This window comes from Sebastes fasciatus, chromosome 5, assembly GCF_043250625.1.
Source record: "Sebastes fasciatus isolate fSebFas1 chromosome 5, fSebFas1.pri, whole genome shotgun sequence".
Lineage (NCBI taxonomy): Eukaryota > Metazoa > Chordata > Actinopteri > Perciformes > Sebastidae > Sebastes > Sebastes fasciatus.
In genome coordinates, this window is record NC_133799.1 from 23197097 (window position 1) to 23211095 (window position 13999).

The window sequence follows — 13999 nt, forward strand, 5'->3', positions numbered from 1 at the left end:
CTATAGTAAAAAGACAACTTTTTATTCGCTCATTGGTTGTGATCAGATAATGGTGATGAACATCGTTAATAGCCACCTTCTCCAAATCCATAAAGCTTCAAATTCAGCTCCCTTCATAATATTAAGGATATTATTACTGCAGATTTAGAGTCAGAGAGCTCTGTTAATATGCTTATTTAAAGAGATTAAATGACTTGATTACAGCCACTGGGATATTTTTATTATCTCCATGTGTAATTTTACAATTTTCCCCTTAATTGCTTCTATTCATGCACATTCAGTTTGAGCAGATGAGTAACCAAAACATCACCTCATTTCAGCGGCTTTTGTTCAGATACGCTGGAAAAGACCCAGTTTTCCTCGTAACCACACCCACATCGCACTGTATGAGAATAATCGGTCTCCATGACAATAGATTAGCAGCTACGTGCGTTTGTGTGCGGATGTTTCTGCCGAGAACGTTGTGTTCAACGATATAAGACGTTCTATTCTCTAACCAGAAATGAAGCTTTTCATCATCGCTGTGAAGGTCATCGAGTAACTGAGAGTCACCCAACATGCCATTTATAATTCATTTAAAAGTGTGACGCTAAATACCAATCGTCCTCCCATCCAACTGCCATGTATGAGAATAGATACATACAAATTTAAAGCAGTAAAAGTAAGTTCTTTCTTTTCTTATTATTTGTAAACATGAAGTGGGTAAAAAAAGTGATTTTTGACATATAATGTATAAGATTATAAGCCTCAAAAGACCTCTCTCTCTCTCTGTTTCTCTCTCTGTTTTTCTCTTTCTCTGACTGTCCTTAATCCATTTACTTCTTTTATCCACAGATTGCACAACTGATCACAAGTTGCAATCACAAGATGTGGAACAATCACAGTGTCTGTGAAACAGGACGGGAAAACAGGAATATCTTTGTTGTTGTCCTGTCTGTGTCCTCATTTCTGAGACCGACATGCTGCGGCACATTTTTACAAATTCAATTTATTCTCAGAAACAGCCGGATTAAATGTCCCTGGTGCGTGCAGGTCTCTAAAACACTCAAACAAACAAACAAAAAAGACGTGTTCAATTAATAAATTAAGAAAAATCCCAATTTGGGTGAGTTGAACTGTCCTGGGACAGAGTTTGATCTATTATTCACAACTTCTGGTGCTATTAGCATCAGGTCAGGCTAATTAGGGATTGTTTACTGATACTGTGTTATGTAATGAGAAATCCTACACACTACGAGGAGTAAGTAATGCCTCCATCACATTATGTGTGCCAACTAATAACAGACGCTGCTATTACTGAGGCACAGTACTGCTCATAAATAGCCTGGCTCTTTTCACAATTAAGTTATAGCGGGCAGCAATTTATAGAGTAATTCAGTTTAATCATTTGTTTCAAATAGCTTTGTTTCAACGAGACTCACTTATCAACTCAATTTATTTAGAACTTTTCAAGCATTTATATGTGAACTTGATTATTTTTCAATTTAGATAGTCTTTATAGTCCTTAAAACTAAACTGTTTTAACTTGTCTCCCAATAGTGTTTCTATTATTACTATTCCGTGAGCGGCTGTTTAGACTTCAAAGAAGCCAGTGGTTAGTGTTTTATAATACGTGGAAACTTTACACAGCATTAAAATATCCTACTGTCAATCTCAGCTATTTATCCGTTTTTTCCTGACTAACTGACGACCCAGAGATATAACGTCATACTAACGTTGTTATACTATTGGCTCACAAGCCTTGTTAGAAGTGAGAACCAAATATCAGATATCTCCCACAGAGATAAAGAAAACATTAATTTTGGACCCACCAAAATTTTGATCAATGATTAATTTACAATCATAATAATTAGGTTTGTCAAAGTTTACGCAACAATAACGCGTTCATGCAAATTTGTTTTAACGCCACTAATTTCTTTAACGCAATTTTTAGCTAGCTAGTGAAGATACTGGCATCATATTAAAACTAGAAAACCTAAGGAATCCATCGGTACCAACCACGTCATAGCCTGTCGGGAAGGAGGATAAATAACGCTCCGAATTTACGCTAAATTTTGTTGAGGAAAAACTGTCATGGCCATTTTCAAAGGAGTTCCTTGACCTCTAACCTCAATATATGTGAATGAAAACGGGTTCTATGGGTACCCACGAGTCTCCCCTTTACAGACATGCCCACTTTATGATAATCACATGCAGTTTTGGGGCAAGTCATAGTCAAGTCAGCACACTGACACACTGACAGCTGCTGTTGCCTGTCGGGCTGCAGTTTGCCATGTTATGATTTGAGCATATTTTTTTATGCTAAATGCAGTACCTGTGAGGGTTTCTGGACAATATCTGTCATTGTTTTGTGTTGTTAATTGATTTCCAGTAATAAGTATATGCATACATTTGCATAAAGCCGCATATTTGTCCACTCCCATGTTGATAAGAGTATTACATTTTTGACAAATCTCCCTTTAAGGTACATTTTGAACAGATAAAACATGTGATTAATTTGCGATTAATCGCGATTTACTCTTTTAATCGATTGACAGCCCTAATAACAATGTTATCAATGAGACCTTTAAATGTGAACTTGATTATTTTTCAATTTAGATAGCTTTTAAAATCATTAAAACTAAACTATTCCAGCTTTACTTCCCACTAAAAGCACCGTGAGCTGCTGTTTTTGAGTGCAAACCACAGTTTAAGAAACCAGTGGTTTGTGTTTTATAATCTGTGAATACTTTACACGGTAGTTGTGTGCAGGTAATGGCTTTAAAATACCTTTCTGTTTTCTCAGGTAACCCAGAAACTCTCATGAGAAAAACAATAAAGTTTCGCTCTGATCACCTAATGTCTCTCTATATTGAATCTGGCCAGAGATTAGATTTAAGCTCCTGGGGATGTCTCTGAATATTACTGAGGGGTTTATGAGCAGGAAATAATAAATCCATGGCTAAATTCCTCCTGCAATCCAATTTGTGCAATTGTCAGTATATATTTTAAAAATTCCTCGTGCTATATCTTGTTTTTGTTTCCCCCACAAAATGATGTGTTCATTGCTTTACTCACAATTGTATTGAAAGAAGGATGGTATCACTTATATAATAACAGTTTTAACCACAGATTCGTCACACACCAGTCAGCTCCAAATGCTTTGAATCATCTCTCGAAACTAATGAACTGCACACAGATGCTGCTCTCCAACTGACACTTAGAAAAAGATATTGAGGCTGCAGGTAATTCAAAATAATAGCTGATGATGATGGCTTTGTGTATATGTACACACTGTAAATATAAAATGTGAAGGGTGGAGGGGGGGTTCTATGCAGTAATTTTCCTCCCAGCTCCGAGCTGTAAGTAGGTCCCGTCCCTCCCTGCTGTCCCTCTCTTTTTACCTCCCCCTCCCACCTCTGTTCCCTTCTCCTCTTTCCACATCTTTCACCTCCTGTCTCCTTTGTTCTTCTTTTTCTCCCACATATGATTTCTTAGTCTCTTTGGTATGTGTTACCTGTCAGTGATCAAATATGATACCATGTTTACTGTATAGGACTAGAACAATGTTTCGTCCTTGTGCAAACAGGAACGCCCGTCATATTAATACTGTATGTATATTAACCAATAAATTACATGTATATAAGTTAGGCTAGTCAATCTATTACAATATTTAATTGCAATTAATCGCATGATTGTCCATAGTAGTTAATCACAAATTAATCACGCATTTTTTATCCTTTAAAAATGTAGCTTAAAGGGAGATTATATGCTTGATTTATGCAAATATATCTTAAAATCTCCCTTTATGGTACATTTTGAACAGATAAAAACATTTGCGATTAATCGCGATTAACTATGGACAATCATTTTTTTTAAACTTCTTTTTATTTCCTTTTAACAGCTACAGTCGTACAGCACAGTCACATGTTTTAAGACACGACAGGGTCATAATTGTCCAGTAATATGTCCATAATTGAGGCAGTCCGTATGCTTCGGCATCACCTCAATGTCCATACATTATTCCATTAAGTAGGGATGAATAATATTTATCGTCTATAGGCCCAGAGTCCTCAATAAAAATGGAAAAATGCCCCCAAAAAAATAACTTTAAAAAAAAAAAATAATACATCTGTCCTTAGTTGTAACTATGGACAATCATGCAAATAATCGCGATTAAATATCTTAATCGATTGACAGCCCTAGTTTATCAGCACTTTCAGCGACTCCTAGGTCCTCAGGAGGGCTATTTAAGATCAGTGCAAAGAAATTAAAAACTGGATCTTTTCTTCACAGGCATATCAGATAAACAGACCATGCAGTCTTATAAACTAAAAATAAAAAATAAATTAAATCTATCTGAAAACTGATGATGTAATGATTTTAAAGTTATTTAATATACTCATTGCGCCTTTAAGGTTTGTCTCTTTTATAGTCTTAAAGACAGATGACAGCACAGAGCTGCTAGACGTACCAATTAACTTGTTATGCATACTGGAGGTTCGGCAATAATAAATGTCACTAATAAATGTCACCCATCAAACTGTGCTTACAAAACCTGTTTGGAGTCGGGAAAGTATCAAAACTAAACGCTAAGATTGCATGACAAAGATGCCCCGGTGCACAAAAACACCCTGTAAAGCCCTGCACAGAACCTTCTCCACTAGAGCAGTTGCATAATAGGAGCTACTTTAATTGTGTGTGTTCAACTGATTAATCTGGCTTAGTGAGAATATTAATGCCCGAGTTCCCAAACACACATGAACAGAATCATAATGCTCTCATTATAATCATTGAGCTCTCATTCACATCTGAGGCAGAGCGCAGCTGTGCCAAAAAAAGAGCTAGTGCTGATGTCTATTATGTAAGGAGCCCAAAGTGCCTCCACACTTCTTATCACCAGGGGTCGTAGTTTCGTTGCAGTGGGTTATTATTCAAAACAATCCTCACCACATGACTCTAATAAAACCAGAGAGGGAGGGAGGGGGGCATACATAAACAAAGACACGTCTCTCCTGCTGAGAGAAAAGACTGTTTTAAACTGGAGTAACCAAGCAAAATAATCTAACAATCTACTGTACCCTGGTGAGACAACATGTTTGTTTTTATTCTGGAGGAGAGAGGAAAAGCATTGAGGCACAAAAGAGAGGGTATTGTGGTTTAAACAATGCAGTTTATTGTAGAAATTACTAAAACATATGCAAACACACTTACGTAATATAGAAGTTGTAGAAAAATTAGGTCATTTTGAATTAAACACAGTCATTAAGACTAATTAGTTTGTTTACTGAAATATCCATGGAGGTCTTGCACACAGGCCAGTAAAGAGGAACTGTGTTATTGAAACACTATTGCTACTACTACTAATACTACAACTACTACTACACTTTTCTTTGCTTTTTTAACTACATGTCGACCTTACACCCAACAACTTTTCAAGCGATTTCACTAACATTTTTCCAATGTCGCAATAAAATCACGAGAGTTTTGCTAGAGTTGCGGCGCGCATAATTTTATAATATGTCAAAGGAAAATGTTGATATTCCCAACAAGCTCGTTATGTCCTCTTTTATTATGCCTTTGCATTTACTGCATTATGTTACCCACTTGCTAGCTTGTTAAACTGTTCGCCTCTGTGGCTTCTTGACGCCGACAGTAACGTTAATATTGCCGTTGCTTAGCAGCGGTGTTCTCACAACTTAACAACTTGAACGCCAAGCATATTGTGTACAAGACTTCCCACGTTGTAAACACGAGCTCACGAGTTTCATTTGAAGGCACCAAAACATTTCAGTAGCTAACGTTAGCTTTCAAGTTGCCCCATTTGGGACAATGGGTGCTAGCCATGGATGTATGAAGAGAACTGGATACAGCATTGGAGGCGGGCTCCTGTTCATTCCCGTGAGAGTCGCTCAGTGGAGTATGAAGCCAAAATGGCTCGACTGCCGACTGATAAAGTACCCAAAAAAAGAAAAAATTCGCTGAGTTACAGATGTCTCTTTCCCAATGTAAGTCAATAGGAAAAAGTATTTTCAGCCCAATGGCATCACGTACCACCATTTGGTCAATACGAAAATTGGCATCAACGACCGGGGGCTTGGTGCTAGCTAGTGCCGGGGAGGACTGCAGTAATTTCTGTCCACTTCTTTGTAAACAGTTTCTCAGCAGGATGTGACATAATCTCAAAAGGAATCTAGTTGTAGTCTTGTAAATAGTGATCCTGCAAGATCCCCAGTCTTTGCAAAATATTATATTCTGTGACCAAAAACTCTGTGACTTAAGACACATTGTCTTGAGATGTGAGAGGGTGTCAGACTTCAGTCTTTTCAAAGTCTTTTCAAAGTCTTCTTGTGTATGGTAGGCATAAGCGCAACAATAGAGAGTGATTTCTAATAAAGACAAGTGGAAGGCATGAGGATACGTGGATGACCGCAGTTTATCTGACATGCTGGAGGATGGGGGAGAAGTGAGGGACTGGTGGACGGAGATGGTGGGGTTAGAAGGAGAAGAAGAAGTAGGCCACCAGGCCATAGGAAAACAGAGTGGACACTGCAAAACTAGACAAAGAAAAGCCGGGGGATTCAACAAAAGCAGAATAAAATTCTCATTTAAACTAGATTTCTTATGTCAGGCATTGGTGGTTAAATGTTTGTGTCAGAGCAGGAGAAAGACGGATGGAAAAAAAAAAGGAGGGAGGTGGGAGAGAGAAACATGTGAACGACTAAAGGTGGGCAGTGGTTTTAGACGTGTGTGACGTTGTTGTACGGCCGTGGCGTGTGACAGTGTTCTGGTTAAACGTGGTGTCTGTTAAGCGTGTGCATGCAGCTCATGTGGGTTCATGTGTACATGGGTCATGCTTTGGTAAGTAGGTCAGAAACACATGGCATATCATGCTGATTCATCAGGGATAAGCAAATCCTCAACAGCATGGCAGTGGCCCGTCTTAATTCACCTTTTAACCATACAATAGATATTTGGGACACAGCCTTCTGTCCCAATGACTGAGTGATTCAAGTCTGTGCGGTCAAAAGATTATTTGTAATGTCGAAAAGTGCACATATTGTTTAATTTGTTTTTGTTTATGTTATAAATGCCATTTGGGTTACTTTAGCCTGGTTGTGGTAATCATTTAAAGGCCCAGACACACCAAACCGACATTAAAGAACCAGTGGTGACGAGGCCAACTGTTGCGTGTCTGCATGTCTTGGCCAAAAAGTTGGACTCGAACACACCGCAAAAACTAAAGCCAACGACCAACTAGCATGTACGTTCTGCGCCTGCATGGGATTAAATAACCTCTCCACACCAGCAGGCGGTGGTAGTCTGTATTTGTCATTCATAAAGGGACACCGGCAGACTGAAGACTGCAAATATACAAGCCGTTGTTATGATACGTACATGAAACAAAGCGGCGAAACTTCCGTTTCTATTTTTGAGCATTTTGCTTAAACTGAACAGCCAATCAGAGTGATTTCTCTCACCAACGGGCTCCATCGCCAATTCAACATGCCGACACGGACAGACTAGAGCCGACGGTGCGGGACACACCGCAAAAACTAGGCCGACAGACGCTCACCGACGGCCCGAAATTGACCGACATCCGACCGTCGGCTAAGACTAAGACTGAAAAGCAATAAAAAGTGTCTTGATTCATTAGTCTGGGTGTTGACGCTGACGAACATTTTATTATGGGGCTCACACATTGAACATGTTATGTTAAGTCGGATGACGGTTATCGAGAAAATCGTAGGACAGACAGGCATAGACTCCCTCCAATTAGATTTCTGACAAAGCAGGTGCTCAAGGAGTGTTTGCTGTGGTATCAAACCACACTTGCTGTAAAATAAAGATAAATATACAATATTTGATGATACCCACAGAGCAAAAAGATAAAGTTATATTATTCACTCAATTCATCACATCAAGGCCTACAGATTTTTACAGATTTCATATGAACTCTTACCTGGACATCTGGTTCCTACAGTGTACCTTTTAATTTTGGAAGTGCATTGAATTATCAGCAAAGTGCGATTGTATTCATATTTAGCCGAAAGTAAGGAAAATAGCCTCTTGGGATGGACTTTATCTCTCAATCTCTCTCTGCTCAGAGGTAGAAAGATTGAAGGTGTGCGAGAGGAATGGAGAAAAAGATGAAGATGGGGCCTCTTAACAGCACTTGAGTGATAGATGGTTCGTCAAACACTCTGATTGCCACAGGCCAAGAACGCAAAGTAGCCGCCGGTATGATTTAAGATCTTTCAAGTGTGTGTGAAACTTGAAACTTTCTTTCATTCGATGGCTCGGACTAAAACACATGCCTGCCATTATAAATTCAAAGGCCAACATTTTTCCAAATGTAACACAAGCGGAGGATTGTAGGTGGTGCTTCTTTAAAGGTGTGACTGACTATCCTCATACATGCTCAATCTCTTTCACCGGAGCAGCTGTCGAGGAGCATTTCTTTCACAGGCACATACAAGCATGCCAGGATTATAGCTTGACATGCATGCAAAGACACACATACATGTATGCACATATAGATTCCAGGTGTGGCTCAGAGTCATTCAAAGCCATTAATCAGCAGGGGTGTGTTATCTGCTCACGCGGTTGAACGTACAATCCACTTCTCTCTTTGGTCAACAGGCTGCAGTTGAAAAACAATCCTCTTGATGTAAACAAGTATGTGTTTTTTGTTCCTGTCGGTGGTAAGCGGGTGTCCTCTGAAAGCCAATCTGGTAAAAGAGGAGAACACGGCTGCGTGTGTGTGCATGTGTGTGCATGTGTGTGCATATCGGTGTGTCTTGCCATGTGCCTGTGTGTGTGTGTGTGAGTCCTTGCATGCACATATGTGTGCATTTGTGGGTGTTAACCACAGCTTCAGGGCCGATGATTCATTACAGACCAGCCATGGGGTCGGGGGCCCTGTCAGCGGCTGTTGTCATGGGAGCAAGTGTTGGAAACAGCAGATCTCCTTTCAGTATCATCTTCAGATTGTTGGGACATCGACTTGGCTTTCTCTCTCTCTCTGTTTCACTCTCATTGTCTCTCTCTACCGCTGTGTCTCTCCATCTTTTCTCTCTTGCTTCTCTGGGATGATTCCTTGTTTTTCTTAGTTTTCATTCTTTATGGATGTAAAGTAGGGCTGTCAATTGATTAAAATATTTATTCACGATTAATCGCAGATTTTTTTATCTGTTCAAAATGTACCTTAAAGGGAGATTTGTCAAGTATTTAATGCTTTCATCAACATGGGAGTTGACAAATATGCTTGTTTTATGCAAATGTATGTATACATTTACTATTGGAAATCAATAAACAACACAAAACAATGACAAATATTGTCCAGAAACCCTCACAGGTACTGCATTAAGCATAAAAACATTTGCTCAAATCATAACATGACAAACTGCAGCCCAACAGGCAACAACAGCTGTCTGTGTGTCAGTGTGTTGACTTGACTATGACTTGCCCCAAACTGCATGTGATCATCATGTCTGTAAAGGGGAGACTCGTGGGTACCCATAGAACCCATTTTCATTCACATATCTTGAGGTCAGAGGAAAAATGGAGCGTTATTTAGCCTCTTTTGCAACAAGCTAGCATGACATGATTGGGACCGATGGATTCCTCAGGTTTTTTTATTTCATATGATGCCAGTATCTTCTCTCTAGCTTAAAACCTGAGCCCACTACCACCAACAAAAGATCGATTGCGTTAATGCGTTAAAGAAATTGGCGTTGAAACAAATTTGCGATAACGCGTTATCACGTTAACTTTGACAGCCCTAATATAAAACAATTCATAAGGATTTTGTGTGTCTTTGTGGTCGTCTATGTTCAGATTGCTGCTTCTGCTGTGCTAAAATATGTGCCGGATACGTGCAATGTAGCATTTTTTATATATTCCGGAGCAAGAAGCAGCACAACTGTTAAAATGGCTCCGTGGTGGACACACATCAGGTCATGCTCCTGTCGTCTTTTTCTCAGAGAATTTGCAATTACAGTAATTTCCACACTGAAGCATGCACGCACACTCACACACTCTATATACACTCACTGAGACCCTGCTGTATGTATGGCTGCCATACAGTACATACATTTTTGATCGATCTCTCTTTTCTCCTCATCGATGGTGAAATCGAGGCTGGCTTTGGCTAACTGCTTTCTGGAGGGAATTCAGAGGAGGTGGGTGTGAAGAAAATGTGTAAAGCAACAGAGACGACTGTGTGACTGATTGTGTTTTTCTTATATTTGACTAACAGTGTGGAACACTATTGAGACTTTTCATCACTAAATACTATAGATGGTATGTGACCAGGGGCAGGTTTAGAAACGTTTGAATGGGAGGGGTGGGGGGGTGGCAGACTGAGGCACAGTTTTAAAGACATTTGCATCTTTGTAGTCATTTTGCGCCTCTTTGTGGTTGTTTTGCTCTTTAGATGCTTTGCTTCTCTTTGGTTGTTTTGCATTTCTTTGTGGTTGTTTTGTGTCTCTTTGTTGTTGTTTTACGTCTCTTTCTAGATGGTTTGCATCTCTTTGTAGTTGTTTTGTGTGTCTAGTTGTTTTGTGTCTCTTTGCTGTTGTTTTGCGTCTCTTTGTGGATGTTTTGCATCTCTTTGTAGTTGTTTTGTGTGTCTAGTTGTTTTGTGTCTCTTTGTTGTTGTTTTACGTCTCTTTCTAGATGGTTTGCATCTCTTTGTAGTTGTTTTGTGTGTCTAGTTGTTTTGTGTCTCTTTGTTGTTGTTTTGCGTCTCTTTGTGGATGTTTTGCATCTCTTTGTAGTTGTTTTGTGTGTCTAGTTGTTTTGTGTCTCTTTGTTGTTGTTTTACGTCTCTTTCTAGATGGTTTGCATCTCTTTTGTAGTTGTTTTGTGTGTCTAGTTGTTTTGTGTCTCTTTGTTGTTGTTTTGCGTCTCTTTGTGGATGTTTTGCATCTCTTTGTAGTTGTTTTGTGTGTCTAGTTGTTTTGTGTCTCTTTGTTGTTATTTTACGTCTCTTTGTGGTTGTTTTGTGTCTCTTTGTGGATGTTGTGCGTCTCTTTGTGGATGTTTTGCGTCTCTTTATGGATGTTTTGCATCTCTTTGTGGTTGTTTTGCGTCTCTTTGTGGATGTTTTGCATCTCTTTGTGGTTGTTTTGCGTCTCTTTGTGGTAGTTTTGCATCTCTTTGTGGTTGTTTTGCGTTTCTTTGTGGTTGTTTTGTGTCTCTTTGTGCTTGTTTTGCGTCTCTTTGTGCTTGTTTTGCATGTCTTCAAGGTTGATTTTCATCTCTGTGAATGTTTTGCGTCTCACACAAGCGTGCCAATCAATTATTTTCATTGACAATGCTAATTGATGGCTTATGTTTGTGTGATGAGGGTGCAGTTTTCTTTCTCTTACACACCCACATTTCAAAGGCAAGTGACAGGAATAGAAACGTAACCAGTGAACTCGAATAAACTAAAGGTAGACACGCACCTATTCACATACATACCTACATACATACATACACATAATTACTGTCTATTTTATTGTTTTTTAATTGAAGCATTTTGCATCAAGAGATTTGTATAAAAATCTGATCAGATTTTAAAAACATTTAATATTAAACATTGCATTTAAAAGCTTTCCCTCCTTTGCTGCTTTAAAAGTTATAAATGTAACCCTGGATTGAAACAACACAACACAACACAACACAACACAACACATCACAACACAACACAACACAACACAACACAACACAACACAACACAACACAACACAACACAACACAACACAACACAGCACAACCCGACAACCTGTGGTCACACTTGATTCCTCTAGCAAGATTAATGTTTGTTAATCCGGTGACATAATGCAGAGTTCTACAATGTTGCATCCAGCTGAAGGAAAACTGAGGACATAATAGCTTATTTTATAATAAATATGTGTATCTTCATGGTTGTTTTGCATCTCTTTGTGGTCGTTTTGTGTCTCTTTGTGCTTGTTTTGCATCTCTTTGTGGTCGTTTTGTGTCTCTTTCTGGATGTTTTGCATCTCTTCATGGTTCATTTTCATTTCTTTGTAAATGAGTTGCGTCTCACCCAAGCGTGCCAATCAAATATTTTCATTGACAATGCTAATTGATGGCTTATGTTTGCGTGTTGAGGGTGCAGTTTTCTTTCTCTTACACACCCACATTTCAAAGGCAAGCGACAGGAATGGAAATGTACCCAGTGAACTCTGATTAATTGAAGATAGAGATAGAGATACATACATATGTGCATACTGCCTGTTTTATTACTGTCTTATTACTGTTTTATTGTTTGTTATTTTTTTATCATTTTGCATCAATAGATTTGTATAAAACATCTGATCAGATTGTTTTAAAATACACTGAATATTAAGTTAAATTGAGCATTGCATTTAATTTATTTAAATACACTTTGGGGTAAAATTATTTCCTTCTCGCTGTTTTAAAAGTTACAAATGTACCCTGGATTGCAATATTTCACGAAATGGAAAACAAAACAAAACAGCACAGCACGACAACGTGTGGTCACACTCGATTCCTCTACCAAGATTAGTGTTTGCTAATCCGGTGATATAATGCAGAGTTCTACAATGTTGCATCCAGCTAAAGGAAAACTGAGGACATAAAAGCTTCTCTCATAATAAATATGTCTCTTTGTGGTTTCGGCAGATTCCGTCCTCCATATTTTTGCATCTCTCTATAGTTGTTTTGCATCTCTTTGTGGTCATTTTGATGTAATTGTGGATGTTGTGCATCTCTCTGTAGTCATTTTGTATCTTGTTATTTTACATCTCCAATTGTTTTGGATCTCTGTAGTCGTTTTGCATCTCTAGTTGTTTTGAATCTCTACTCGTTCTACATCTTTAGTCATTTTGCATCTCTAGTCATTTTGTATCTCTGTAGTTATTTTAGATCTCTTCAGTCGTTTTGCATCTCTAATCATTTTGCATCTCTGTAGTCGTTTTGCATCTTTTTGTAGTTATTCAATTGACTTTCCAACAAACTAAAAAGCCAACTTCCTGTCAGGCTCTGTGGTAGGGGGGACGTCCCCCTCTGGCCTTGTTGCTCCTGTATGTGGCGTCCTCAGACGGTGGACATACATCACGGCATGTGCAGACATGTCCAGACATTAAGTGATGTTGACAAAGCCCAGCTTTTCTCTTCAGTTACAGTAACATATTTCATCGCCCATTGACATGAGTGCAAGAATGAATGATGACATCGCTCTAACGACATGTGTTGTAACTTGTAACCATAGAAATGAGGACAGGATTTGCACTTAATTAGCAATGAAGGGGAGGGTGGGAGAAATAACAGCAGATGGGAGGAATGGGATATGAGGTAATGGACTTTTCAGGCCTGACAGACAGAAGCCACACACATGCCTTCGGATCTGGTTGACTGGTTATTCAAAGACAACTGTGGAAATGAAGAAACTTGTGTTTAAAGGCAGAAACACTGATTTGGTTTTAGTTTCACCTGTGTATTGCAGTGAATACATGATCTCATCTGAGCCTGGATGAGTAATATCATCCTGAGAAGATAAATATTCCAGTCCCAGTAGGCCGCTATCCTCAGTCTAGATCCATTCTTATTTAATATTCCTCTAAGACTCAGTTTTTATCTCACAGACATAATCTCTGCCATAATCTCTTCTTGGTCTCTGTATTATCTATAAGCTGTCTAAATTGATGTTTATTCCTCTATCCCTTTTATCAAACCCCTGTCACGACTCTGCAAATGCCTGTGGTCGCTTCCTCCTGTCATGACTGTCAGATGCGATATTATCTAGATGGAGCCAGAGCACTATCGACAGACAACAGGACAAACGCTGTGTGCGGAAGCAGCACGGACAGGCCCACCATGGTAAATGTCACCTTTAATTGGATGCCTATCGTTTAGATATCGCCCGTCAAGAAATAAACAGCGTGACTCCCGATGACAGGATGTGAAGCTCACTGTGTACCTGGGGGTAATAAATTCAGCCATCTCTAGTATCAGCAGCTGCTGAGGGAGGACAAATACCGAGTCA

The 13999-nt window shown here is 39.0% G+C and overlaps 1 protein-coding gene across 2 annotated transcripts in view; it reads left to right on the top strand.

The window, feature by feature from the left end:
- Window positions 1-645: 645 nt before the first annotated feature.
- LOC141768023 (E3 ubiquitin-protein ligase MARCHF2-like) overlaps window positions 646-13999 on the top strand; it is a 100303-nt gene continuing 86949 nt past the window's right edge. For both annotated transcript variants that reach the window (XM_074635894.1, XM_074635895.1), the window contains exon 1: window positions 646-655. The gene's annotated coding sequence lies outside the window, so the exon portion shown is untranslated. The remainder of the gene's footprint in view (window positions 656-13999) is intronic.